General features: G+C 42.4%; 1 long non-coding RNA gene across 1 annotated transcript; it reads right to left on the reverse strand.

Moving 5' to 3' along the window:
* On the reverse strand, positions 1-27,617 carry LOC115465285. The gene is made up of 4 exons (XR_003941386.1): positions 27,606-27,617; positions 25,582-25,590; positions 6,831-6,840; positions 1-88 (listed from the first exon to the last, which is right to left on the reverse strand). It is a non-coding gene; the product is annotated as an uncharacterized LOC115465285 (long non-coding RNA).
* Between the last annotated feature and the right edge of the window lie 57 nt (positions 27,618-27,674).

Raw genomic sequence — 27,674 nt, forward strand, 5'->3', positions numbered from 1 at the left:
AAAAACAGGCCTAGGCATATTCTCTAAAGTACGACTAAATGTTATAGAATAGGCTTAAATTTCCGCGCCGTATACAGAATACGCTGAGCTCCAGTCCACACATAGATATCCTTTCTTTTTTTTACTTATTGTAATTCTTAGAACTGTAAACTGTTTTAGTCTGCTAGTTAGTTAAGGTGGTATAGCAAGTTTGGATAACTACATAACAATAAATAAGGGGCCCTTTCACTATATCACACTATATTAACAGCCCCAATATTAATTATTTTTCAAATTAAAATGTTTTCAATTTTTTTCCAGAAAGTCAGATAAGAAGATTCTAGTTGGAATTCGTTTTCCGATAATGTGGTAAAGGCGGTTAGCTTAGCAGGGTTTAAAAAGGGTCTGGACAGCTTCCTAAAGGAAAAGTCCATAGACCATTATTAAATTGACCTGGGGAAAATCCACTGCTTATTTCTGTGATAAGCAGCATAAAATGTATTGAGTTTTCTGGGATCTTGCCAGGTATTTGTGACCTGGATTGGCCACTGTTGGAAACAGGATGCTGGGCTTGATGGACCTTTGGTCTGACCCATTGTGGCAATACGTATGTACTTATGTACTGATCAGCGGTAGGGCTACCCCACGGATAGCAAGCACCAAAAAGATACTACTGCTGGGTTAGTGCACCCACCTGGCAGTAATTTTGCATTTGGTGCGTGCTGTTTCCCGTGGTAGAAAATAATTTTCTATTTTCTACCATGGGGGCGCTCCTAGGGTTACCATATGGCTCCAGAAAAAGGAGGACGGATTGAGCCAGCCGGGTTTTACTTCCATTGCTTTCAATGGAAGTAATTGAGCCAGCCGGGTTTTACTTCCATTGCTTTCAAAGCAATGGAAGTAAAACCCAGCTGGCTCAATCCGTCCTCCTTTTTCTGGAGCCATATGGTAACCCTAGGCGCTCCCAGCGGTAATCGGCAGTGCAGCCACATTGGCACACACTGTATGATTACCGCACATGTAGTGCATGAGCCTTACTGCTATATCAAAGGATGGCGGTAAGGGCTCAGGCAGTAAATAGCCGCTTGCTACTTTAAAATTTAGTGCAAGGTTATTTACTGCACCCATTGTAAAAGTCCTTTTTTCTCAGCCATAGTAAAAAATGTCCCAGCAAGCGCCAAAAACACGTGTCACACTACCGTAGGCCACTTTTTACCACAGCTTAGTAAAAGGACCCCTAAATAAATATTCAGCAGCACTATCCGGGTATGTGCTGTTAAATATTCCTTTGGGGCCTACTCAGCACCAGTTAACTGGCCAAGAGGTCTCTTACCCAGTTAAATGGCTTTGAATTTCAGCCCCTATATGTTCTATATGCCAAATAGCCCCTGCAACAATTTAAGACCCTATCTGCAACACCAATATTAGTAACTGCAGTAAAATGTCATGAGAACATAAGAGTAGCCATACAGGGTCAGACCAATGGTCCATCTAGCCCAGTATCCTGTTTTCCAAATAGTGGTCAAACCAGGTCACAAGTACCTGGCAGAAACCCAAATTGTGGCAACACTCCATACTACAAATTCCAGGGCAAGCAGTTGCTTCCCATGTTTGCCTCAATAGCAGACTATGGACTTTTCCTCCAGGAATTTGTCCAAACATTTTTTAAACCCAGATACACTAACCGCTGTTACCACCTCTGGCAAAGAGTTCCAGAGCTTAACTATTCGTTGAGTGAAAAAATATTTCCTCCTATTTGTTTTAAAGGTTTTACCATGTAACTTCCTCATGTGTCCCCATATCTTTATACTTTTGGAATGAGTAAAAAATCAATTTACTTCTACTCGTTCTACACCACTCAGGATTTTGTAGACCTCAATCATATTTCCCCTCATCTATCTCTTTTCCAAGCTGAAGAGCCCGAACCTCTTTAGCCTTTCCTCATACGAGAGGAGTTCCATACCCTTTATCATTTTGTTTGCTCTTCTTTGAACATTTTCTAATTCCGCTATATCTTTTTTGAGATACGGAGACCAGAACGGAACATAAGATCAAATGCTGCGGAAAGGTCAAATGTGCAGCAAAAGTGCTGAAAATCCTCTCGCCAGTAAGTCATTTATCTCAGCTACCAAAGCAACTACATCCTGTACTAAATTCTTTTCTAAATCCAGATTGGGAGACTTGTAAAATATGCCACAAGAACTTCAAGAATCTTTATGAAGTGTGAGATGTTAGCTATTGGCCTATATTTAGATAACACTGTCTTGACCCCCTAACGGTCCTTTAAGAATAAGGGCTAAAACAAATCTCATAAAAACATAAGAATTGTCCTACGGTCAGACCAAGGGTCCATTCAGTCCAGTATCCTGTTTCTAACAGAGGCTAGTACAGGTTACAAAGTACCTGGCAGAGTGCGAAAGAGTGGCAAGATTCCATGCTCCTTAATCCCAAGGATAAGCAATAACTTTCAGCTTTCCTCAGGTCTTCCTTAAGAACAGTTTATGGACTTTTTTATAGACCTCAATCATATCTCCATTCAGCTGTCTCTTCTCTAAGCTGAACTCAACAAGAGAATGAACTCAACAAGAGAACACTTTTGCATACCAAAACCATTTATTGAATCAATCCAACTTAATTCATTGCTTATACAGTTTCTCAAAAATGTTGTAGAGTTTTTTTACAAAGAACATGGACAACTTATCTTCAAAAGGTTTTCATGCAGCCCATATGAAATTCTATCAAAATCTCAATCTTCTGACAAGGGCACCCTATTTCACTGTAGCTGCTTCAGGGGATTTGTCAGGTCCATTCATTCTCAGGGCAGCTTCCAACATGGCTCATGTGGGCTGAATATATTAACAAAACTCTTCGTTTGAGTAGAGATTCGATTGTAATTGAAATCACCCATTATTATAATGTTGCCTCATTTTCTAGCCTCCCCTAAGTCTTTAAGAAACTGCCCACTCTCCAACATGTTTTCTATCAACTTTAAAAGCCAAGGAAGAAAAGTGGGTGGGGCAGGTCATAATAAGGGACAAACCTCAAGGCTGTGATGAGAGGAGGAAAACTTCTGAAGAAAAGAACAGTCTGCTCTATCATAATAGGGTGAAAATCCTTCCAATAACAATTAGCTGAAATGGTTTGACTATCATCATTATCAAATAGTCCTCCTTACCATGTCTGTGCCAAAGGAAACTGCTAGGTCATTGGCAGTGATAATAATCACAAGATCCAAAGAACTTAAGAGAACTCTACTATTCTGACAAAGGGTATCCGCCAACTTGAATCATTTTTTGGATCAAAGGAAACTGTATCAATCACTGTTGAACAATACGTTTTCTTGGCATCAGTTAAAGAAGTTGACTATGTCCAAAAAATTGTCTTCCACTGCCCTTTAATGTCACTATCACCTGACTTCCTCCAACTCTGTTCCACATAATCATATTACACTCGTCATATTACACTCATGTTTCAGGATTTCCATTGGTTTCCAATGGCTGAAAAAGTGAAATTCAAGACTTGAATGCTCATTTTTAAAGCTCAGTATGGTAATAAGATGTTTTAAAGTGTAATGTGTTGACAGCTGTACATAGTATACTTTGATGCTTATTTTCAAAACATATGGATGTCTCAAAAGGCCAAAATGGATGTCCATGTGCTTGAAATATCCAAATCCCAATTTTGCAAAGGCAGGATTTGGACATCCAACACTGCCATACGTTCAAATGGCAAGGGGTGTGTTGTGGGCATGTTTTAGGAGGGAGGGCTCTAAATCAGGATGTCCAACAGCGATTACCGAAGGGGAAGAAACGTCCAAGTCTAAAAAGAAGGACATTCATACTTAGACTCGTTTCAGTCACGCCCAGGGTAGGTGCTCTGACAGAGCAGCTGTCCATTGGAGGGATTAAAGCATGACACCTCCTTAATCCCCCAGTAGTTGCTGTCCTCCTCCTTCTGCCCTGAAAGTGAAACTGAAAGGGGATACCAGGCTGTATGACAGCTTCAGGTATTTTAGGCATTCTTAATAAAGCAGGAAGCAAGTCTGAGGAGTAGCCTAATTGTTAATGTAATGGACTGTAAACCAAGGGGCCCAGGTTCAAATCTTTTATTTATTTATTTATTGAACAGAAAAAATACTTACTGTACCTAAATATATAAGCCACCTGCAAGTCTGAAGGCTATTGGTGTACAGTGGGTATTTTTCTGTTTCTGGAGGGCTCACAATTACAAAATAGAAAAGTTTAAGTGGGATTCAAACCTTGGTCCCTTGGTTTACAGTCCACTGCACTAACTACTAGGCTACCCTTCTGCTCTGCATGGAGGTCTGTGTGGCCATTTTCCGAGAATGCTGCTATACAGACACCCATGATCCTTGTCCCCCTCCCCTCCACACACACACCCCTTGTTCATAATTTAGATGTTCCAGTTTTGTAAAATGACTATTCATGTTGGGCATTTCCAGTGTATAGATGTCCATCTCACGTATTTTCAAAAAGTATTTCCTGTTTGAAAATGCATGTGAAATGGACATCCGTTTCAGACATTCTGATGTAGATGTCCCTATTCTGACTTGGACACCTTTTTAAAAATACCCTTCCACACTACATGTAATATTATTTGAATCAGTTTTGGGCCCAATATTCAGCCAGTGGTGATCAGTGTTTGTCTGACCACAGCTGGTGCTATACCTGGAAATTCAATGCCGAGCCATATCTGGTCTCCGGCATAGAATTTCAGGGTACACAGAGCTGGCAAAAGCATAGCCAGTTAAGTGCAATATTCAGCACTTAGGGGTCCTTTCACTAAGCTGTGGGAAAAAGGGCCCTGAAGTAATGGTGGTGGCTGTTTTTCCCGCATGCCAGGGCCCTTTTTTCCACAACCAGTAAAAGTGCCCCCCCCCCCCAAAAAATGGCCTCACGGTGAGAGAACTCATACCGCATGGCCATGCGGTGGGGAGCCCTTACCGCCACCCATTGAGGAGGTGATAAGGGCTCCTGCACTAACCCAATGGTAACCGGGCAGCATGCAGCGATACCAGATTACCTCCAGGTTACCACCGCGCAAGCCTTTTCCAGGGGTTTCTTTTTCCCCTGGAAATGGCACACACTCGAGCCGAGGCTACCGTTGGGTCAGCAGTAGTCCTGGAAGAGCAGTGGTGTGCTGGAGGCAGCTCACACCGGCTCTCACGAGCCAGTTGTGAAATTTTACTGATTTTTGTGAGCTGGTTGTTGGAATCAGGCAGCAAGCACACAAGCTTATCTGTTTTTTTTTTCTCCTCCTCTCTCCCTCCTCCCCAAGCCCCCACCTGCCCATAGGCTCCCAGCATACCTCGTCATGTCGTCCCTTAGGATCATCATCCCCCCCTCACCACTGCCTGACCAACCCGGAGCCTTTTCTCTGCTAGATCCCACCCACAGGAAATTGCATCAGTGGGGCTGTACACTACTCGGCAGAGAGAGGCTCCGGGTGGATCAGGCAGTGTCTCGTGTTACCACTACAGCTGCCTGCTGGAACAAGTAATGTTTGAAGAATGGCCAGAGAGGGAATGGAAGCTGAGAGAGGTAGGGCTCAAAGAGGAGCAGGAGCAGTGGTGTGCTGGAGCAGGCTCTCACAGGCTCGCAAGAGCCGGTTGTTAAGTTTTTAAGAATTTTGGGAGCCGGTTGTTAAAGTAGGGCCCTCCATGGCTACTTTAACAACTGGCTTCCAAAATGTGGGCTTGGGCCCCCTGCTGAATTCTCTTTTACTTTGCTGGTGGGGATGCTGAGCCCTGCCAGCCAAGTAAATAGACTACTGCTGCTCCCCGCTCCTTGTTTCCAGCTCTGGGCAGCAGGCTGGGACTTCTCGAGCATGTGAGAGAAGTTCCAGCATGCTGCTCAGAGCAAGACGTTGGGAGTGGTGGCAATCCATTTATTGGCTGCCAGCAAAGGTATGCCTAGCATGCCCGCACGAAGGGAGGGAGGAGAGAGAGGCAAGTGTTGCTCCCCCCCCCCCCCCCCCCGGCCGCCCCTGGCCCTTCCAACTGCAGAGCTGGCTATGTCCGGAGAAAGAGCTTGTTGTTAAAAATTTACCAGCAGGAGGGAGATGAATGATGCTGAGTTTGGATGAAGACAGCATAAAGTTAAAAAAAAAAAGTTGAAGCTATTTAGGTTAGTCTGTTTCCCCTTCCCGTGCAACTGTCTTCGCCGTTAAACTCAAAACAAAATCAAGCAAACTTATGAGCTGCTGCATCTAGGTTGTCGTTCTTTATTGTTGGTAGCATTTTAATTCAATCTCTCATATTTTCAAACATGCCAACTTTGGCAGCATACAGTTGTACACAGAGGTCAGAGGAAGTATAGTATTTGTTATAAATCATATTCAGTATGTCATTTAGAGGGGCTGGTTATAGGGACACCCTAGCATGTATTATATTTGTGCAGAGATCTTTTCTCTCCTGGTAAAGGGCCATTAAAACAGATGTCATATTATAAGGATCAGGTGCTCAACATTCAGAGTTTCTATCTATCTATTTATTTATTTATTTACTTATTTATGACATTTAACCCTGTTATTGGTGCAGAGATTTTTTTTCTCCTGGTAATGGGCTTCTAAAACAGACATCATGTTATGGGAATCAGGTTCTCAATGTTCAGAGTTTCTATTTATTTACTTATTTATGGCATTTTATCCCACTTTAAACTTGAATTAGATTGGAACCTGGAAGCATTTAAAAATAAAAAAAAATTCCCAGAGAGAATAATGCATGACCCCTCCCCCAAGCTCTCTCCCTGGGTATAGCCAGCTCTGCAATTTGGGGGGGGGGGGGGGGCGCAGAGGTGGACCGGGGAGAAAGCCTGTTGTTAAAAATTTACCAGCACACCACTGTGGAAGAGCATGCGGGAAGCCCGCGTTAGGCTTACCGCAGCTCTGTAAAAGGGCCCCTTAACCAGCTATGTGCTAACTCCACCTCTGGAACTTCCCCGAAACAGCTGGTTTCGGCTTGGGCACTATCTGGGCATTTTCAGTGGCATTATCTGGTTAAGTGCCACTGACAATGCCCAGTTAGCCCCGGATAGGTGATTTAAATGGCCAGGAGCAACAATTTCATGCATTGAAATGTTTTGATTTTGTTCATGGTTGATGTTATTACCCATTTAAGAACGATGTTAATAAGTGGATTATGCATTGTGATGAGCGAGGTGTCTTAGGCACTTCCTCACCTTCCTCATCACCTTGGTAGCCATGATAAGCAGTGGCTTTAATATGGAAGGCTGTGTAGGGTGGAAAACCTGGCAAGGATCTCATAGCTGGAAACAGCTAAAAGTAGAACTAAGAAGTGTAAACTTGTTTTCAAGCCCTGGGAAGGGGGGAAATCCTGGACTGGAATCCCAGAGGGAGGGAGGAGACAAAGGAATCCCAATAGCCCTCAGTTCAAACCTAGAACAGTGTTTCCCAGGTTGGTCCTGGAGTACCCCCTTCCCAGTCAGGTTTTCAGGATATCCACAATGGATATGCATGGCATCAATTTGCATACATTATATTTATTTAGATTTTGCTCACACCTTTTTTCAGTAGTAGCTCAAGGTGAGTTACATTCAGGTACACTGGATATTTCTCTGTCCCAAGAGAGCTCACAATCTAAGTTTGTACCTGAGGCAATGGAGGGTTAAGTGCCTTGCCCAAGGTCACAAGGAGCAGCAGCAGGATTTGAACTGGCCACCTCTGGATTGCAAGACCGGTGCTCTAACCACTAGACCACTCCTCCTGACTGGCAAGGGGGTACTCCAGAACCGACTTGGGAAGCACTGGCCTAGAGAAGGGAAACCTGTGTAGGCAGAGTGTGTGTCAAAGGTCAGGCACATTCCAGAACCTTCCTATCCAGCATAAAAAAAGTCATATGCCGTCAAGGAGGGAAATGAGGAGTAGAGGGAACTATCTATGACGTGGAGTTAAAAGAAGAAAAGAAGTCTGCTTGGAAATGCTGCATGACGAACCTTTTGGAGAGGCATGCTGTGCAAGCGGTGTATATGCTTTGGCAAGGCTGGTCATTTAAATAAAGGTACTGAATGCTTGTTTTCAGAAGGAAGTTGGATGTTGAGAGAGGGAAAATCAGCTTAATGTTTTTCTTTTAGTGTTTTCTATTAGTTAGCAGCTGGGGGTGGAGGATGGTACTGGAGTAATTAAAAGAGTGTTGTTATCATCCAGGGTGCGGAGGCTGTTAGGCAAAAGGCTCCAGTCCTTTAAAGGAACCAGCATGATTTTGTTTTTGAAAGAAAACATCCCTATCCCTTATTTGAACCATGGCTGCTGAAGCTTGAGAAAAGTCAGGAATGTAATTTGCATATGCTAATAACTCTAACAAGACTGCCCTTTTTATCCTGTGCTCTTTGTGTGAGAGGGTGAGGGAGAGAGAGCAAGGAAGTCCAGGAAGTTCAGGATATCAATAAAAAGCCCCCCAAAAGTGGTGATTAACTTCCAAATAAGGGGTGTTGGTGTTTTGCTATTTCACCCTAAGTGTAATAGCATCTAGATTTATGGAGTACTGCACCTAGAAGACAGTGCATGGTGGACCTTTCTGGTTAATGATCTAGGACTGCATCATGACTTGCACATTTATTTATTTATAGAATTTTTTTATACTGCACTAAGGGCTTCTTTTACCAAGTTGCGCTACCAGTTCTCGGTGTGGCAAATAACCCATTAGTTCCCATATATATAGCACATCATAAGATAAATGAAAGAAGGGCAAAATCATATATAAAGAGCATTAAAAGAAAAAAGATCATTGACCAAAAATTGCCTACACATGTGAGCGCCCTAAAATCTACAAACTAAAGGAAAAAGAAACAAAGGAGCCAAATGTTGAACTTGTTCTATGCAACTCTTGACTTTGCATAAAAGCTATCAACAGAGATGGTTCAAAGAAAAAGCATAATCTCTCCCTTTGGATTAAATAACATATTTTCTTGGGTATTTCAGGAAAGATCATACCCACAGTCAGGGTTCTAGGACATAAAAACAAAAATTCTCTCCTACCAGACTGTGCCTTATGACAGACATCTGGAAATATGTACACCCTATAACCGTGAAACATGGCAAGCTGATCTCTAAAACATTACCTTAATACCCTGTCTTTGTCAGACAGTAACATAAGAGGCCACCAAAGTAGCCCTATTGGTGGTACTCTGAATCAAAGTCTTCAATAAAATATTTAATCCTGTTTGCCCAAAATTATCTAGTCCTTTTTCCTCCACTGCTCCTTGCTGAGACTGGAATATGTAGGCTTTAGTAATGGCTGAGAGAAATGCAAAACAGCAATAAAATGTTGTTTCAGCATCTTAAAAAGGGAGATCATGCTGCAAACCAAAAAAAATTTCAAAAATTGAAGGTTATTGCAATGAATCATACTTTCAGTCCAACTTATTCTCAAATACAGTGCTATATTTAATCAAGGTGCTATTGGATCCTTCCAAGGCCACGATCCCATGGAATGATCCTAGGCCAAACCCTTACAATTCCCAAATAATCCCCATCAAGTGGGGAATATTTTGCTTCCACCTCGGTTCCAAACTTACAGATAGCCTGAATGAGTTGCCTCCATCTTAGCCACAAACCTCCATCTTTCTTAATTTGAAACTTGTAAACACAACAATTATAGAAATATTCAAAAAAGTAATCAAGAAACCAAAAAGCCTTGATTACATAAGGATTCATGCTCAGCTCCATATTTGGTGCAAGTTCCTTTTGAAGCAACAACTTTATGAGTCATTCAGGATAAAAGTCTGTTGACTTTGCACAATGAGATGCTGCAGTTTGTCCCTGTTCTCCTTGGCAAAATAGCTAAAATTTGTTAGTTTGCCTAGGACATTTGCTTGTTTTGTGCTGCGCTGTATCGCGTTGTATCGCTCCATGGTGCGACCGCACCTGGAGTATTGTGTTCAGTACTGGTCTCCGTATCTCAAAAAAGATATAGTAGAATTGGAAAAGGTACAGCGAAGGGCGACGAAAATGATAGTGGGGATGGGATGACTTTCCTATGAAGAGAGGCTGAGAAGGCTAGGGCTTTTCAGCTTGGAGAAGAGACGGCTGAGGGGAGATATGATAGAAGTGTATAAAATAATGAGTGGAATGGATCGGGTGGATGTGAAGCGACTGTTCACGCTATCCAAAAATACTAGGACTAGAGGGCATGAGTTGAAGCTACAGTGTGGTAAATTTAAAACGAATCGGAGAAAATTTTTCTTCACCCAACGTGTAATTAGACTCTGGAATTCATTGCCGGAGAACGTGGTACGGGCGGTTAGCTTGACGGAGTTTAAAAAGGGGTTAGATAGATTCCTAAAGGACAAGTCCATAGACCGCTATTAAATGGACTTGGAAAAATTCCGCATTTTTAGGTATAACTTGTCTGGAATGTTTTTACGTTTGGGGAGCGTGCCAGGTGCCCTTGACCTGGATTGGCCACTGTCGGTGACAGGATGCTGGGCTAGATGGACCTTTGGTCTTTCCCAGTATGGCACTACTTATGTACTTATGTACTTATGCTTTTGCTGTGTGCTTAGTTCATTGTCCTGCTTCTCTCCAGTTCCAGGTCTATGACAGATAGGATATGCTTGTACTTCATATCATCCATATTTCCCTTGATCTTTACAAGCCTGCTTACCCACACTGCTGCAAAACATCCCTATGACATAATGCTGCCAACATAATGCTGACACCACCAGGCTTTACTATAGGAATTGTATTAGTAGGGTTATGTGTTGTGCTATGCCACTCAGCATTGAAATCAAAACATTCCCCCTTGGTTTCATCAGGCCACAAAATCTTTTCATATATATATATATATATATATATATATATATATATATATATATATATATATATATATATATATATATATATATATATATGCAATGACCCATAAGAGGGTGATTCTATAACTGAGGGCCTTTCTATGGTGTAGCCATGGGTGGGCAGGGACCCACCCAGTTTTGATTGGGCCCACCCAGCAGCAGCACACATGGCCAATGTAGCTAGTGGGGACCCCAAAGTTCCACCAATTGAAGAGTCCTCTCTGGAGCTCCCCGAACTGTCATAGTTTTGTATGGACAAAGGATAAAGTTATCTACCAATGTAATTAATTGTTGAGATGAAAAGTGTGTTTTGTCATTTACCTGTGGCCGAGTTAAATCAAAAATCAGCTACATCCATGCAGATGTTAATTCCAAAATCAGTTAAGTCTAATATGTTCTGTACCATAACATGCCGGGTAGCAAGGCATGCAGCAGCCAATAACGTGGTATGCTAGTTTCTCATGTGTAGTGACGTATTTGGATAAACAGGCAACAGAAAAATGTTTACAATTTTAATCTTAGTTCAATATTTTTAATATGTTGCACCTAACACATTATCGCATGATTCATTTTCAATATTTATGTGATAAGATTGGCATAGAATGACATGCATAGGTTTCTCTAAAATTCAATGTTTTTTTTACATATATAATACATAAATTATGCAAGATTTTAAACAACATAATTATCATGCTTTAGTTTTCTGAGGGGTTCTTTTGCTAAAGTGCGCTAACAGATTTAGCACGCTCTAATTGATGAGATGCCCATTATACTCCTATGGGCATCTTATCATTTAGCGTATGCTAATCATTAATGCATGCTAAATCTGTTAGTGCACCTTAGTAAGAGGACCCCTGAATGTATATTTACTCCACCTCTTGTGGGAAATGAAAAATATTTATGTTTACATGAAAATTTTTATTTTTCTCTGATGCAACTAAAATGGACTTAGTGGGTTTTGGAAATAAGCCCCTGAATTGTTCTTTTTATGCTGAAAGTGTAGAGTGTGTTGTGTAGATTAGTGAAATAAACTCCTATTTTAATGCATGCTTTTTTAGACAGATTGCAAAAATATATGAGGATGTGGAAGCTTTTACAAAACACTCTAAGGCAGTGTTTCCCAAGTCCAGTCCTGGAGTACCCCTTGCCAGTCAGGTTTTCAAGATATCATACATAGTAACATAGTAACATAGTAGATGACGGCAGAAAAAGACCTGCACGGTCCATCCAGTCTGCCCAACAAGACAACTCATGTGTGCTACTTTTGTGTATATAAGTCTGCCCAGCACTAGCCCCGCCTCCCAACCACCGGCTCTGGCATAGACCGTATAAGTCTGCCCAGCACTATCCCCGCCTCCCACCACCGGCTCTGGCACAGACCGTATAAGTCTGCCCAGCGCTATCCCTGCCTCCCAACCTCCAGTCCCGCCTCCCACCACTGGCTCTGGCACAGACCGTATAAGTCTGCCCCGTACTATCCCCGCCTCCCAACCTCCAGCCCCGCCTCCCACTACCGGCTCTGCTATCCACAATGAATATGCATGAAAGAGATTTGCATACAATGCAGGCAGTATATGCAAATCAAGTTCATGCATATTCATTGTGGATATCCTGAAAACCTGCCTGGCAAGGGGTACTCCAGGACTGGACTTGGGAAACACTTCTATAAGGCAGCAAATAACAGAGCTAAAAAAAAAAACAAAAAGGAGATTTTGGCACTGCTAGATAGGACTGAAGATCAGGACAGCAGGAAGCCATAATAACATTAGAGTGATTGGTCTTTGTGAATCAGTGAAAGCTAGACAGCTGATCTTGTTGTTTGAACAATGGCGGCTGGAGAAACCTGGAAACAGATGTGAGCACAGAGCCACTGAAATGTGAGAGTATGTTGTTAGGGAGAAATAAAGCAGACTCCAACCAGTAATTGCTAGAAAACTAATTTGGGCAGACAAAGTAAGGAAGGAGAGAAGTGGAGTACCAAGGGAGCACAAATGGTGGTGCAAAAGAGGGATTTGGAACTTATGTACAATAGCACAAGAGAAAGGACAAACCCTGCAACAATGAACAGCAGAACAACGGATCAGAAGTGGCCAGAGGTCAGTAAAATCACAAAAGTTTTTTTCAGTAATGAGCCAACATGGCTCAGTTCAGCGGATGTGTACAACGTACCTTATTGCTCTAAACTCAGAGTACAACATGACTGGCAAGTACCCTACTCTTCCTGATCTTGAAGGAGGAAGTAAGAGGTTTTATGACAAAGTTGAGGGGGAAGAAGAAAGAGACATAGAGGTAGTTATAAGAAAAAAAAAACACAGAGAAACAAACCCATTCTAAAAGAAAAGAAGCAGTAGCCCAGATGGGTTATGGTACCATAGGTATCACGTCATACCTTATGCTATGAGTTTGTCTTATTGGGCAGACTGGATGGACCATACAGGTCTTTATCTGCCATTGTCTATTGTGTTATTATTTTAGCACAGGTTCTCACTATGCAATGAAATCCTGTGCTAAAGTAGCACAACTTGTGGTAAAATAACCCATTTTAAGGGTAGCCCAAGTTGATAATTTCACCCCTTAATGACAAAAAATATGGGAAAACAAGTATTAGATACCTTCCCTCCGAACAGCAGTGAAATAACTCAAAGAAGAGAGGGGATAACCTGAATGGAGTAGCAATTACAACCCTTAATGAAAGCATGTGGGGTAGCATGTTCAGTGGCAATTGCAACCCTAACCACCTTACTGAGCAGACTAGATGTGCAATTTTGGTTTTTATCTGCAGCGTGTACTATGCTATGTTAGTGTCCACTCACCCCTGTAGTGTGGATTCTTAAAAGTCAAGTAACTAGATGCTTTCCAGGGACTAGAGATTAAAAAAAAACAGGAGGTAAAAATTTGCATGTTCATTCACGATATCCTGTTGATGGTGGGAAATGCAAACCAGGCAGGTCCAGAAATAATGGAAACATTCTCACACTATGAAACTTTTGTAGGAACAAATACGGAGGCAATGCCTCTAAAGCTGAGATAGAAAACAGTGTGGCAGGGCTCTTTCCTGTTTAAAGGGGCAGGAAAGAAAATATAATATCTAGGGGTGTGGATCCTAAGGGAAATTATAAAAACATATAGTACAAACATAAAAGAAACTGAGAAAATTAGCAAACAACTAGTGATGGATCTTTCTCTCTTCTTAATGGTTAGATTTGCTCTAAGATGGTGCTCAAGCCTAAGCAGTTACCACCATTTGCATATCAAGGTCAGACTTAATGACCGAATGTGACCTTGTACTTCTAGACCAGTGTTTCCCAAGACCAGTCCTGCAGTACCCCTTGCCAGTCAGGTTTTCGGGATATGCACAATGAATATGCATGAAAGAGATTTGATATAATGGAGGCAGTGTATGCAAATGAAGTTCATGCATATTCATTGCGGATATCCTGAAAACCAGACTGGCAAGGAGTACTCTATGACCGGACTTGGGGAAACACTGTTCTAGACTATTCTTCTGCCTGTTCCTTTATAGATTTTTCAGTAAACTTCTCTGTTTTGGAACAACACCTGGACTGGACTGAATTCTTCGGAGTGGCGTATTGGAACAGCGAGTGATCTGCTGGTTCCACCTCAAAATACTCTTTTTTGGATATTGTGTAAGCCAGGGGCGTAGCCACGGGCGGGCCTGGATGGGCCCAGGCCCACCCACTTTCCCTCCAGGCCCGCCCAGACAACATGCTCATACCGAAGGGAGGGGCGGTCCGCATCAGCTCCTTCCACTGTCAGACGAGATGACCCTCTTCTCCAGCACCCAGCCTTTAAAAAAAAAACCAAAATCGGCGAAGCGCTTCGCGTTGGCTCTGCACTGTTGTACAGCAAAAATTGCCTCGTCGCGTCGTCAGCCTTTCTTTCACTGTGTCTCGCCCTCCTATGTAACTTCCTATTTCCGCGAGGGCGGGACACAGTGAAAGAAAGGCCGACGACGCGACGAGGCAATTTTTGCTGTACAACAGTGCAGAGCCAACGCGAAGCGCTTCGCCGATTTTGTTTTTTTTTTTTAAAGGCTGGGTGCTGGAAAAAAGAGAGAACGAGTTGGAAAAACAAGTCGGGGCGCTTCAAGCAAAGTGTTCAGATCTGGAAGAAGAGAGATATGAGGCTGTGCAAGAGTGCGAGACAGCATGCAACTGGTGGAAGAAGCAAACTTACAAAAAGATCAAGTGAGATAATGTCATTTATTCATGAAGGCTGAATACTGAGGGGCCTTTTTAGTAAGTTTAGCCCTCACTTTGGTATTAATACAGAATTAACATGCTTTACAGTCTGTATGTTAACACTGATTCAGTCCGGTTTTTATATTTTAATAATACTGACTTCCTTGTTGAAATTTAAATAATTTGATTAATATTAAAAAATATAGTGCATATCAGCTTGGTTTAATGCAGAAATCTATGTTAACTTTTCACCTTCATGATTATATTAACTGTACCTCCCTGTTTCAGAGTATTGGCACACTAATATGCATGCCAATACTAAGCCCTTCCTTCCTTCAGTCTTTCTTTCTTTTTTTCCTTCCTTCTGCTGTCCCTCCCCCCAGCAGTTTTCATAAGGGATTGCCAGGCAGCCCAAGTATTGACAGGTCACCCCCCCCCCCCCCCACACACACACACACACATACACACACACACCACAATGACATCCCAAGGTTTAAAGAGACTTGGAGCCCTGATTTCTCTTCTTTTTTTCACCAGAGCTTCAAGGGGAATTCCAGATCCTCTCTTTTAACTCCTTTTAAACTGCTTGTAACTCCTAACCTTTATTCACTTGTTCAGAACCCTTATTTTATAATCCTCACTTTAATATTCCCTTATCTCTTGTTTTTCCTGTTTGTCTGTCCTAATTAGATTATAGGCTCTTGTTGAGCAGGGACTGTCTCTTCATGTTCAAGTGTACAGCGCTGCGTACATCTAGTAGCGCTATAGAAATGATAAGTAGTAGTAGAAGAGGGTCGTCTGACAGTCATAGGAGCTGGTAGGCAGGTGGGGACTATTTGGTGATTGGTATTTGCTAGTTTTTTTTTTTTCAAATTTACATCTGCTGTCTTTATATTTTGCACAGTACTAGGGAACATTTTCTGTTTCTATGGCGTTGCATTGTATGCAGAGTCTGGCATCTTGGGGGTTCAATTTAATTTTTGTTTAAATAAAAAGTTTATGATTACTTCTTCTATAGTGGATTAGGGTGTATCTGTGTTTGTGAAAAAGACATGGCTTTCAGTTGGCATTGACTGTGCAGGATCCACGATCTGCACTATTCTGTCTGGTTTCGTTTTACAATAGGTGAATTGATGTTCTAGTGCTCACTGTAGTGTTTAAGATGCTTTCCTTTTCCTTGTGTGACTTGTAGAAATGACTGCTTATGGTATGCTAGAATTGCGCTATAGGTCCTGAGTGTTTTGTATTCTTGGTATGCCTGGTACTGGATTTTGGAGGGGGGTGTTAAAAAATGACCAGCCCCAGGTGTCAACTACCTTAGGTAAGCCACAGTTTTGATCGCTGTCGCTGCCTATTCTCTCGCGGCTGATGCCAAACTATGGGGGAGGGGGAAGGGCAGGGTTGATGCCAGGCTACAGTTCCAGGCTGGAGATTTTGGGACAGTCCTGCATTTCTGACCATCCCATTGATATGGGACTTGCAGCACTGATTTCCATGGGCAGAATCAGGCACTGCAAATCTGTGTTTTATTCTGCAGGCACTGTGTTTTATTCTGCAGTTTGTAAGGGGTTGTCTGTTCTGCATGTGACCGACGTAAAAGATTGTGTGTGCATGTAGTTCGTGTGGGGATCTATATGAGTCTGACTTCTCTGGCTTTTTAAATGGGAATGTCAGTTTCAGAATTTACCTGTTTTATGAATACAGCTTAATCAGGCATTTGCATTAGTTACAAAGCAAAGTTTGAAAGATATGTGCCATTGATATGTTTGCCTTATAGCAGTCATATTTGGTCAAGTTTAAGATATGGGATAAAATCACTATATTTAAAAATGTCAGTGTTCCATGAACCAGGTATGTGGTTTGTGTTAATGCAGGAGAGCTGTTGCACAGACTGTTTACTTAGAAATCCATCATCAAGTGCATTCTAAGGCATTAAGGAGTATCCCAAGAAACACTACTCATACCTAGTGCCCACCCATATCAGCTCTGGGCCCACCCAAAATGTCAGGTCTGGCTACGCCACTGCATGGGAGGGAGAGGAAGAAGGGACTGGAGGGAAGGGAGAAAGCTGCTGGGACATGGGAGGGAGAGGAAGAAGGGACTGGCTGGAAGGGAGAGAGCTACTGGACATGGGAGGGAGAGGAAGAAGGGACTGGAGGGAAGGGAGAGAGCTGCTGGGACATGGGAGGGAGAGGAAGAAGGGGCTGGAGAGCTGCTGGACAAGGGAAGAAGAGGAAGAAGGGACTAGAGGGGAGAGAGCTGCTGGACATGGGAGAATAGGGAGAGAAAGAGGGGAGATGGATGAAAGGATGCAGAGAGAAAGGGGAGAAACTAGAAGGATCTGGAGAGAGGGAGGAGACTGAACAGAAAAGGGTAGAGAGATAGACACTGGATAGAAGGAGAGGGGAGATAGAGACACTAGATGGAAGGATCAGGGGAGAGGGTAGATGAGTGGAAGGATAAGGAGAGAAAGAGGGAAGACACTGGATGGAAGGGTAGGGAGAAAAAGGAGACGCTGGATGCAAAAGAAAGAGGGGAGACACTGGAAGGATGGGGAGAGAAAGAGGGGAGCTGCTGGATGGAAAGAAGGAGAGGACAGAGTAGGAGAATAAGAAGAAGGGCATTTGGAGAACAAGGGTGAGGAAAAGATGAAAAGCCATAGGTGATGAATGGACAGGAAACCCTGGCAAGAGAAAGACGAAGGAAAGCAGACTGGGAGCAACACAATGAGAAAAAGTAAATGGCCATACAACTGTTTTTATTTATCCCTCTCTAGACCCCCGCAGGACCCTTCCCCACGGAGGTGTACAGAGGGTTTGCTCTTCTAAGATCTTGTTAATCACCCCCTCCCTGAATTCCAGCGACACCCCATTCCATGGTGTTATGTCACGGGGTTCTAAGGAGCGCCTCCGGTCATGGAGGCGCAGGGGGGGGGGGGGGGTGACAGAAGGCGCAGTTCAAATCTAATTCCCATGACCACAGCTTTCTGTCTCTCTGGATCTAAGTGAATCTTTGGCCATTTATGTTCCCACATGAAATCTATGTGAGTGAGAAAGAAAGAATCTTACTTGTGTGTGTGTGGTATTCTGTGAAACAGGTGGAGGAGAGAGAATAGATTGAAACAAAGACTGAAACAGTTTAGTGAAAGAAATAGTCTTTTATTCTCACCCAAATCAGGACTTCAGTTTGGTACATTCATCGGACAGATTCTGGATTCAACCGGCCAGAGCTTCGCCTTTCGGAGATTCGTTGGGGAAAATGTTCCAACGATAGCTCTGGTGCCCACTTCTTATATAGCATTTTCAGTACATACAAGTCAATTGGAGAGGGACTTTTTTCTCTAATCTTGCTTCATCTCTGAATCACACTTAACCGCAGATCAGGTGCCCACCTGCCCCTCCTCTCAAAGATTTCTTCATAGTGCCAATTTCAACACTTTTAAATCCTCTTTCCTAATACTGAGAGAGATCTGTGTCTTCATATCTTGTGATACTGGAAGCCATTTTATAAAGACAAACTCCATTTTAAGAACCAAGCTTTTTACCATTTTTGTCATTAATTTCTACATCTTAAGTGTTACACTCAATTTGAAAGTTGTACCAGGTCTCAATAAGACTCACCAAGCAGTCCTGCTTTTGCAGGCTCTCTGCTATTAGGCCATCAGCTGGTTATCAGGCCTAGTTAGTGCTTTTCAGCTGGTTTAAGCTGTGTAGCTTGGCCCACCACCATTCCAGTGGATAGGTCTCAAGCTAGAACACATATTAACACAACAAAGGTAAAGAAAATAATTGTATTTTTAATTTAGGATAAAGTAATATGGTACCTGTGTTAATAAAGTTTCAGAGACCAATACTTCCTTCCTTAGGTCAGGAGAGGATACCGTAACAGCATTATACTGACCTGAGGCAGGAGGTTTTGGCCTCTGAAAGCTCATTGAAAAGGGTGTTAGGCTATTAAATTATTTTCTGAAACCTGATGCACTGAAAAGCAGCACTTTACCCTGTGTGACAAATGCATCTGATTAGCATGACTAAATTTTGCTGGGGAAGGGGGGTAGAGAGAAAATTTTGTGCCCACCCACTTTAGGTTCAGGCCCATCCAAAATTGGCAGTCTGGCTACGCCACTGGTGTAAGCATGTAATTGCTGCGGCCTTTGAAGGTCAATCCCTTTACTTTAACCTACCCAGATCATGTCCCATCAAGGGTAAGAAGAGGGTTACAACTGCCCACCCAATATGCAGACAAACTTAATGAGTGTGCAACATGTACATTTGTAACTTTACCTGGGCTCATTGGAGACTCTCCTAGGGCCAAAGTTTGGAAGAGGCTTGTATTTTCACACAAACTTTGCATAAATTAGCGCTGAAATAGAAGATATTCATGTGAGCAGATAGTTTCTTGAGGTCATTTTCAAAGTAGAAGACCACATGCACGTTTGCTTTTAAAATGGAGCACAGTATGCTCAGGTGATAGGATATGCACACAACTATTCCTGTTACTGTTTTTACGCATATAGAGTGGCATTTTAGAAAAGACATACAAATCAGAATTAAGACGTTACAACTTCTACTAGTGTTTTAGACAAGGATCTGTCGATGTCGAGCGTGTTCTAAAATATATCAAAGAATGGACATTTATAAGCTATTTACATGTAGCGGCAGCATCCATTTTAGAGCCATACCCCCAATAATCAAATAGAACTGCTGACCATTTTTCAATTCCACCAACAGGCTCTAGGTGGTTTGGGTAAACCTTGTGCATATATCTGACAGGATCGTCTCTGAATTGAATTCATAGAGGCTTCTGTCAGATATATGCACAAGGTTTATATTGAATTGGATTCTCCACTATATTAGGCACCAAAACACCAGTCCGAGGTACTAAGCCAACAGAATCTGTAGATTTCCATAAAAACATTCTTTCAGTCTCCAGCATAGCTCTCTGAGCTCTCAGAGAGGATGATGGCTTTAATAAATTTTCTTTTTTTGAATTCAAATATGTCAAGAAGGAGAGCTGAAACCACTCGACAATAGAAGCTTTGTCCATTGCCATCTCTAAGCCAGCAGTCCCTTTGCAATCTTCATGTTATGTTTGGCAAACTCCTCAGACCTCTTCCACTCTATCATCAAAGGAGGATATTCAGAGAGAGAGATAATTAGGGCAAAGAACTGTAGTTCACAGGCCTCTATGCAGACCACATCTCAGGTCCGAATCTGTCAAATGGTTTCCTTGTTTCGGGAGAACTCTTGAGGAAACAAGACTTTAACTTCATACTCACTTTGATCTCAAGGGGTTTAATAATTTTTATATTAGCAAAATTATTCCTTTAATGTGGGAAGTGGAACATCCTCTATACTTTGAGCCCGAAGCTAAATAAATTAGTCTATTATTTTGTGAGAATGAGAATTCAGGCAGGGTTGGAAATTCTCTTCAATCCTTTAAAAAATTAGATTAAATTCTTTAAGTGAAATACAAACACTTCATTTACCCAGAGATGTATCAGTGAAAACAGTTTTGTAATTCTTCTCATCTTAGTCTTTTTCTTTCCATTACTGATTAATTCCATGCCATGGTAAGATTTTTATTCTGCCACATTTTCCAGCTTCTGTAATACAGTAGATTACTTTTGAGAAAGAAAATGGATCCTGCTGGACAGAGGCAGGGCATATGATTCAGGGCCCTCTGCCTGACAGTTCAGCCACTTTGTCCTCTCTTCCAAAATTGATTTTAAATGGGTGGTTATGCTGAATTTTTCCCAAAACAAATATATACACAGCAAGAGGAAACACAAGCACAGATAAATAATTCAGATACTTCAAAAAAGCAGGTTTAAAAAAACAGTCCTTTGCTAGTGCACTTTCTTTTCACCAGAAAAATCCTCTGCCTCTGTTATAGCTGGGCAGGCTATTTACTGCTTCCTCAGTCAGATGCAGTAAGGGCAGGTCATAACTCTCACACTCCAGGTCTCCTTTAGGACACTGACTCCTCATTCTTCTTCAGTGTTGTTCAAAGTACTAGGTCAAAGTACTTAAGTAAAAGTAAAAATAAATGTATATTTTAATACTTAAGTAAAAGTACAGTGAAGAACACATTTAAAAAATTTACTTAAGTGAAATTAAGAAAGTTATTGCCTAATATAATGCTTTTTGAGTAAAAGGTAAAAAAGTACAAGTACAATGAATGCAACTGTTGTTAACATTTTTATCCCAACAACTTTATTGTTCTACCATTTATTCCACTTTGCTTTTAGTAAAACTACATTTTTGAAAATGACTGTCACTCCTGCGAGTGTATTTGTGAGTCATTAATCCAGGACAGCTAAAAAGGTGTTTAGCAACTGCACTGGCTGGAAGTGTTCAGTCTGATAAAAAGTTCCTTCAATCAGGCCAGCCGCCAGGTTGCCATATTACAAGTCTTTTGACTGGGTCTGCAGGTTTTGATCAAGGGACTCTCTGAAACACTTGACTTCCATATAGCAAATACTTTCATTACCATTATTGTCATTATCATCTGCATTAGAAGTAGTGCTGTATAATTCATCATTTGCATCTTCATCTTTATATTCATTATCATCGTCATGCTGTCCAAGTTACAGAGAAGGTTTACAGAATTCTAACAATTTTTTGTCCAGTGGTAAATTAATATCTTTGAGAACTTATGCAAGAACATCAAATGTGTGGGAACCCTTTAGTCTTAAGTTTAAAGAAGCAGACTTCTTCTCTAAAGACTCTATGAATCCAGTGGACAATCACCCCAAAGTAAAAGTTTCCATGCGATGACCAGCAGTCTTCTGGCAGAGACATATGTCTGTTCACCAAGAATTACAACCAGCTTCAGCTTCATTTCCACTTTAAAGTGACCCAACTCATCACTGTTCTGTTCTGCTGGAGACCAGTAACCAGTTCTACAAACACAGGCTTCATTTCCACTTTAAAGTGACCCAACTCATCACTGTTCTGTTCTGCTGGAGACCAGTAACCAGTTCTACAAACACAGGCAACTCCACTGTTCTGTTAGGTTATATTCACTGAACAGCAACATTTAAGATGAGATGATCCACTGTTTGTGTGACAAGGTTTGCAGTAGCAAAATCCTGTTCCCAGTTTTGCTGTTTCATTTGTGTTACTGAGGAATCATCGTTTAGGGTTCTCTTCCACTTTGACTATTTACTTTTAACTGTAAGCATCAGAAGTAACTAGGTAAAGTAGTAAAAACTGGTGAAATTATTACTTCAGTAAAAGTAATAAATGTTTCCTGTACTTCTTTATAAGTTAAAAGTGACAAACCTTGCACTTAAGTACAGTGGCGTACCGAGGGCGGGGCAGTGGGGGAGGTCCGCCCCGAGTGCATGCTGCTGGAGGGGTGCAGAAAGCAGCCACGCGGCTGTCGACTCCACTGGTTCCCTGCTCCCTCTGCCCCGGAATAGGTTACTTCCTGTTCTGGGGCAGAGGGAGCATGGAACCAGTAGAACCAACAGCCATGCGGCTGCTCCCAGCAGGTAAGAATGCACCCCAGGGGGGCTTGGGTGATACGCCAGGGGGTTGTCGTGCTGCATCCGGGGGGGGGGGGGGGTGCGCAGTGGCAATCTGCCCCGGGTGGCAGCCGAACAAGGATCACCACTGCTTAAATACAGTAGCTAGTTACATTAACTGAAGGGCCCTTTTATGAAAGGGTTATCACGTGGCAACCCGGAACTACCACAGGCCCAACGTGGCCACTAGGGATAGTTAGGGCTCTAGCACACACCATTTCTGGCACACCAGAAAATATTTTTAGAATTTTTACCGTGGCGCTAACCCAGTAGTAATCAGGCAGCGCGCAGTCACCTCAATGTGTGGCAGTAAGTGCTCCCCATCGCATGGCCATGTGGTAAGAGTAATCTTACTGCATAGCCATTTTTTGGGGGGTGCTTTTTACCTGCTGCAGTAAAAAAGGCCCCTGGCGCATGGGAAAAGCGGTCTACGTTGCTACCGCAGGGCCCTTTTTACCATAGCTTGGTAAAAGGACCCCTTAGTTACTATACAACACTGGGTAGTGCTCAGTTTTCTCTCCATCTGGAAGATACTCACACTATATATATTCCAAAAATAGTCAACATTTACTTCCTTCACAAGTACCTGGGAAAGGTACCTAGAAACTGATGTCTGTGCTACTCTACTTTTCTGGAAAATCCCCAAATTTAAACTCTTCAAAACAAAAGTTTCCAAAGTTTAAAGAACAAAAATTACCAGAGTATTCTTTCCTATCTGTCTTGGATGCAGTGGTTTTGGCCTCTCCCAGATCAGACTAAAACATCCACAGTAATTTACAAGGATCCACCTTTCAGGTGCTCCAAACTCTTCAAAAATACTGGAGACCGTTCTACACAGTCATATGCTTGTAATTGTGCTGAAATAGAAATGTAAAAAACAGAATCTGAGCCATTAAATATAACTTTATTACTGCGTGTAACTGGATGCTGGTTATTGTGTCTTTTAAAAGAGGTGTAGAGCAGGTAATATAGTGGACCATGTTCTCAGATGATTTGTCTCTCGCTGATCAGGTATACCTTCCTTTTTGTAGCTGAAACAGACTTAAGAGAATGGCTTCCTCAGACACATGAAGGGAAATTCTATAGCACAGCTAATAGGTACAGGATTTCACCCCTCAAGGTGTCAATTCCCACCTGATATTATAGATTATTCTACGCTATTGCTTACATTTTTTATGGCTAAATTAGGGTATTCTGGCAGATTTTATACTGCATGAATAAATAACGTTATGAAGTTATCCATAAGGAGTGCTGTGTGCCATGTTTCTATGCTCACTGATATTTCCTTATGCACTGAAAATTCATTTTTTGGCATCCGGGCAGTTCCATTCATATAAGTATTTATTTTTACATTAAATAAACAAGTAAAACAGTGTCTTTAAGTCAGAGCCCAATGCTAGCATGTCTAAAAACAGGACTACATTTTAAACAGAGTCCCAAAGGAGATCTGCAGAGACATAACATCAACCGTAAAACGAGGGGGAAAAAAACTTTCAGGATTTTTTTTTCTTCACTGAGATTGTTGGCTATAATGTCTTCAAAAATGTTTGGACATGATCAATCTGCATGAGGTCTCACACTTCTAAAAAACACAGCAGAGTTGAACTATTTGTAAGGAGTTAGAGGAGTGTATGTGTTAGTTGGGTTAATTTTAAATTTCCCATATTCCTTGCAGGCCCAAGGCTGCAAATTATTTTTCAAAGGGAAAATCCCCTTGGAGTTTCCCTGTCAAAATCTGAGGGCCAGATGGTGCTTTGCTGCAGGTGGAAAACTGGCATCATAAAGCATGTATTGGGTATGTTTACTTATGAGGAACAAGGGGACATTTTCAATCACTGATTTTACCCAGGTACCTACTTACTTACACTGGCTACAATCATCTCAAAATTATCCTCACTGAGGGGGTTCCTTTTACAAAGGCATGTAAGGGCCTACTTGCAGCTTGTGTCAAATTGGCATTACCGCCCGGCTAGCGTGTGCGCCTGGTGGTAATTCTGAGTTTGGTGCACCCTGAAAACCTGTGGTAGAAAATAATTTTCTATTTTCTACTGCAGGGGGGCGTTCCCAGCGGTAATCGGCAGTTGACGCACAGGTAATGTGTGAGCTCTTACCGCTAAGTCAATGGGTGGTGTTAAGGGCTCAGGCCATAACTAGACGCGTGCTAGTTTTCATTTTGCCACACGTCCATTTCCCACCCCCCCCCCCAAAAAAAAACTTTTTTCCAGTTGCGGTGGACAAATGGTCCAGCATGTGCACACCAGGGGTGTAGCTACGTGGGGCCAAGGGGGCATGGGCCCCATAGATTTGGCCCTGGTCCCCCCGCTGCCAACTCCTTCAACTCCCCTCCCTCCACCAACCCTTTTGACCCCCCCTCCCACCGCTGTCGAGTACCTTTGCTGACAGGGGTCCCCAACCCCCGCCAGCTGAAGTCCTCTTCTCTGGCGTGGCCGCATTGCTGATCTGCAAGGGCAGGCTTCTGTTTCTGTACGTGCAGGACGTCAGACTCACAGAAACAGAAGCCTGCGTGGCCGCTTTGCTGATCTGCAAGGGCAGGTTTCTGTTTCTGTGAGTCTGATGTCAGACTCACAGAAATAGAAGCCTGCCCTTGCAGATCAGCAACGCAGCCACGCCAGAGAAGAGGACTTCGGCTGGTAGGGATTGGGGTCCCCCGCCAGCAAAGGTACCCAACGGCGGTGGCAGGGGAGGGTTGGTGGCGGCGGGAAGATGGGGTCAAAAGGGTTGGTACTGGGGGGGGTCAAAGGTGGTGGTGGTGGTGGTGGGGAGGTCAAAAATGGCAGGGGGGTCGGTGGTGCCAGGGGGCTAAAATGTGCCCCCTCACCTCGGGCTCTGGACCCCCCTCCCGCCAAAATCTGGCTAAGCCCCTGGTGCACACGTGCCCACACTAACGCAGGCCACCTTTTGGCGTGCCTTTGTAAAAGGGCCTGCGAATGTGTGAATGAATAATCAGTGATTGGGGGAAGTTTTTAATGATCTTAGGAAGTTTTTAATGATCTTAGGGGTCTTTAGTCTATTACACCGTTAACAACTATTACTGTTTAGGGTCATTTTCATTCATGTCCTTAGAAATCTGCCCCTTTGAAATCTTTGCATCATGAGTTTGTGGAAGTGGATAGGACTTGCAGAAAATCTAGTTATCCTGAGGAATATAAGCATATCTGCAAGGTAACCTGAGAATTATTCTCAATGATTCATCGTGCAGAACAAGTTGCATGTCCATCCTCTTTTGAAAATCGGGAGGTTTTACATTAAGAGCCAGTGAAATCTGGTCATCTGTTGACTTGGCTGTTGAGTCAGAAGTTGCTGCAGTTGTATGTGCTTTAACACCTGCCCCTGTGCAAGCCCCCTTGCATTTATATACTAAGCAGAAATGATAAGTAGTAGTAGTAAGCAAGTTGTGCATTAAAGTTCTAGAGTACCACTTAGCACCCAGCTAGCACTTATACATATAACTGTAATAGTCTCACGCACAAGTGCTACTATTCTATAATTAAGCGTAGGCCTAGTATCCATAAAGACCTCTCCTCGTCAGTTGTAGAGCACCACCCACCCATAAGTGTAGGCCAAGTATCCGTGGAGACCTTTCCACACAAGTTCTCATCCCCCTGGTGATCCACTCCTGGTGGGGTCACTAGAAGACCCTCAATCTCCTCCACAACCTGAGCCTCTTTGCCTTTGGTGGAATTTAATACCAGTTCCAGATAATGTTCCATAAGCATCCAAAACAAAAGAAAGTATTTAGAAAAACTATCAGCTCTAATAAGTTTCAAAATAAATGTCCTTGATTTAAAGTCAGGCCTTGGCCTGCCCACCTGCCACCACCCATATAGTCTGAATTGCTGCTAAAACCACGCACTGGCAGGAAAATATGGTCACTTAGGATTGTTCCAAATGTATTCAAAAAGAATAGTTTGTAGGTTAATCAAAAATCACAGGTATAATGAACAAGAGAGTCCCATACTTTCTAGCATGTGTTGCAGTCTTCATTCCAGCTTCCTTCAGCATGGCCTCCTCACAGGGAGACTGAGGTCTGTCACAACTTCCTCCTCTTATAGAGCACTAGACTCCTCCTGTAAGCCTCACCCTGCAACCCGATTGAAGGGAAATATTGACCTATTGCTTCTATTAGGGGAGCTAGAGGGTGTGCCTTTAAGTCTCAGGTGATTTCTCTCATCTATAAGAGCATAAGCATTGCCATACTGGGACATACCGAAGGTCCATGAAGCCCAGCATCCTGTTTCCAACAGTGGCCAATCCAGGTTACAAGTACCTGGCAAGATCCCAAAACAGTACAATACATTTCATGCTACTTATCCTAGAAATAAGCAGTGGACTTTCCCCAAGTCCATTTTAATAATGGCATATGGACTTTTCTTTTAGGAAATTATCCAAAACTTTTTAAAACCCTGCTAAGCTAACTGCTTTTACCACATTCTCTGGCCATGAATTCCAGAGTTTAATTACATGTTGAGTGAAGAAATATTTTCTTTGATTTGTTTTAAATTTACTACTTAGTAACTTCATTGGTGTCCCCTAGTGCTTGTATTTTTGGAAAGAGTAAATAAATGATTCAAAGTCATTCACATCTACCCATTCCACTCCACTCAGTACTTTATAGACCTCTATTATATCTTCCATCAGTTGTTTCTTCTCCAAGCTGAAGAGCCCTAGACTCTTTAGCCTTTCCTCATAGGAAAGATGTCCCATCCCTTTTATCATTTTCATCACATTTCCTAGGGATTGATCTTGTATTTCACAGGACAATTCTGTTCTCCAATCACTTACTGGGACTAGAGCTGATTCTTTAGTTTTAGTTACTGCCTCAACCCTTTTCTTATAGCCCTGGGTTTACCTAATTGATGGGACATAGACTCCTATATCACCATTGGAGGCTCTTGTGCCATTTTCATACTTTGTTCACCTGATAGCTCAGAATCCATTGCCAGATTTGGTGTGCTATATACTGTGATACACAGTTCTGGTAGAAGTTCCTCCTAAGAGTTCCACTATCAGTTTTAACGATATAGGGATGTAATGTCTAACATTTGGTCCTGTTTGGTCATCAAGTTTTATTTTTACTTGAGAGCCAGGATGTAATTCAAACAACGTCTT

This window comes from Microcaecilia unicolor, chromosome 3 (assembly GCF_901765095.1).
Source record: "Microcaecilia unicolor chromosome 3, aMicUni1.1, whole genome shotgun sequence".
Classification (NCBI taxonomy): domain Eukaryota; kingdom Metazoa; phylum Chordata; class Amphibia; order Gymnophiona; family Siphonopidae; genus Microcaecilia; species Microcaecilia unicolor.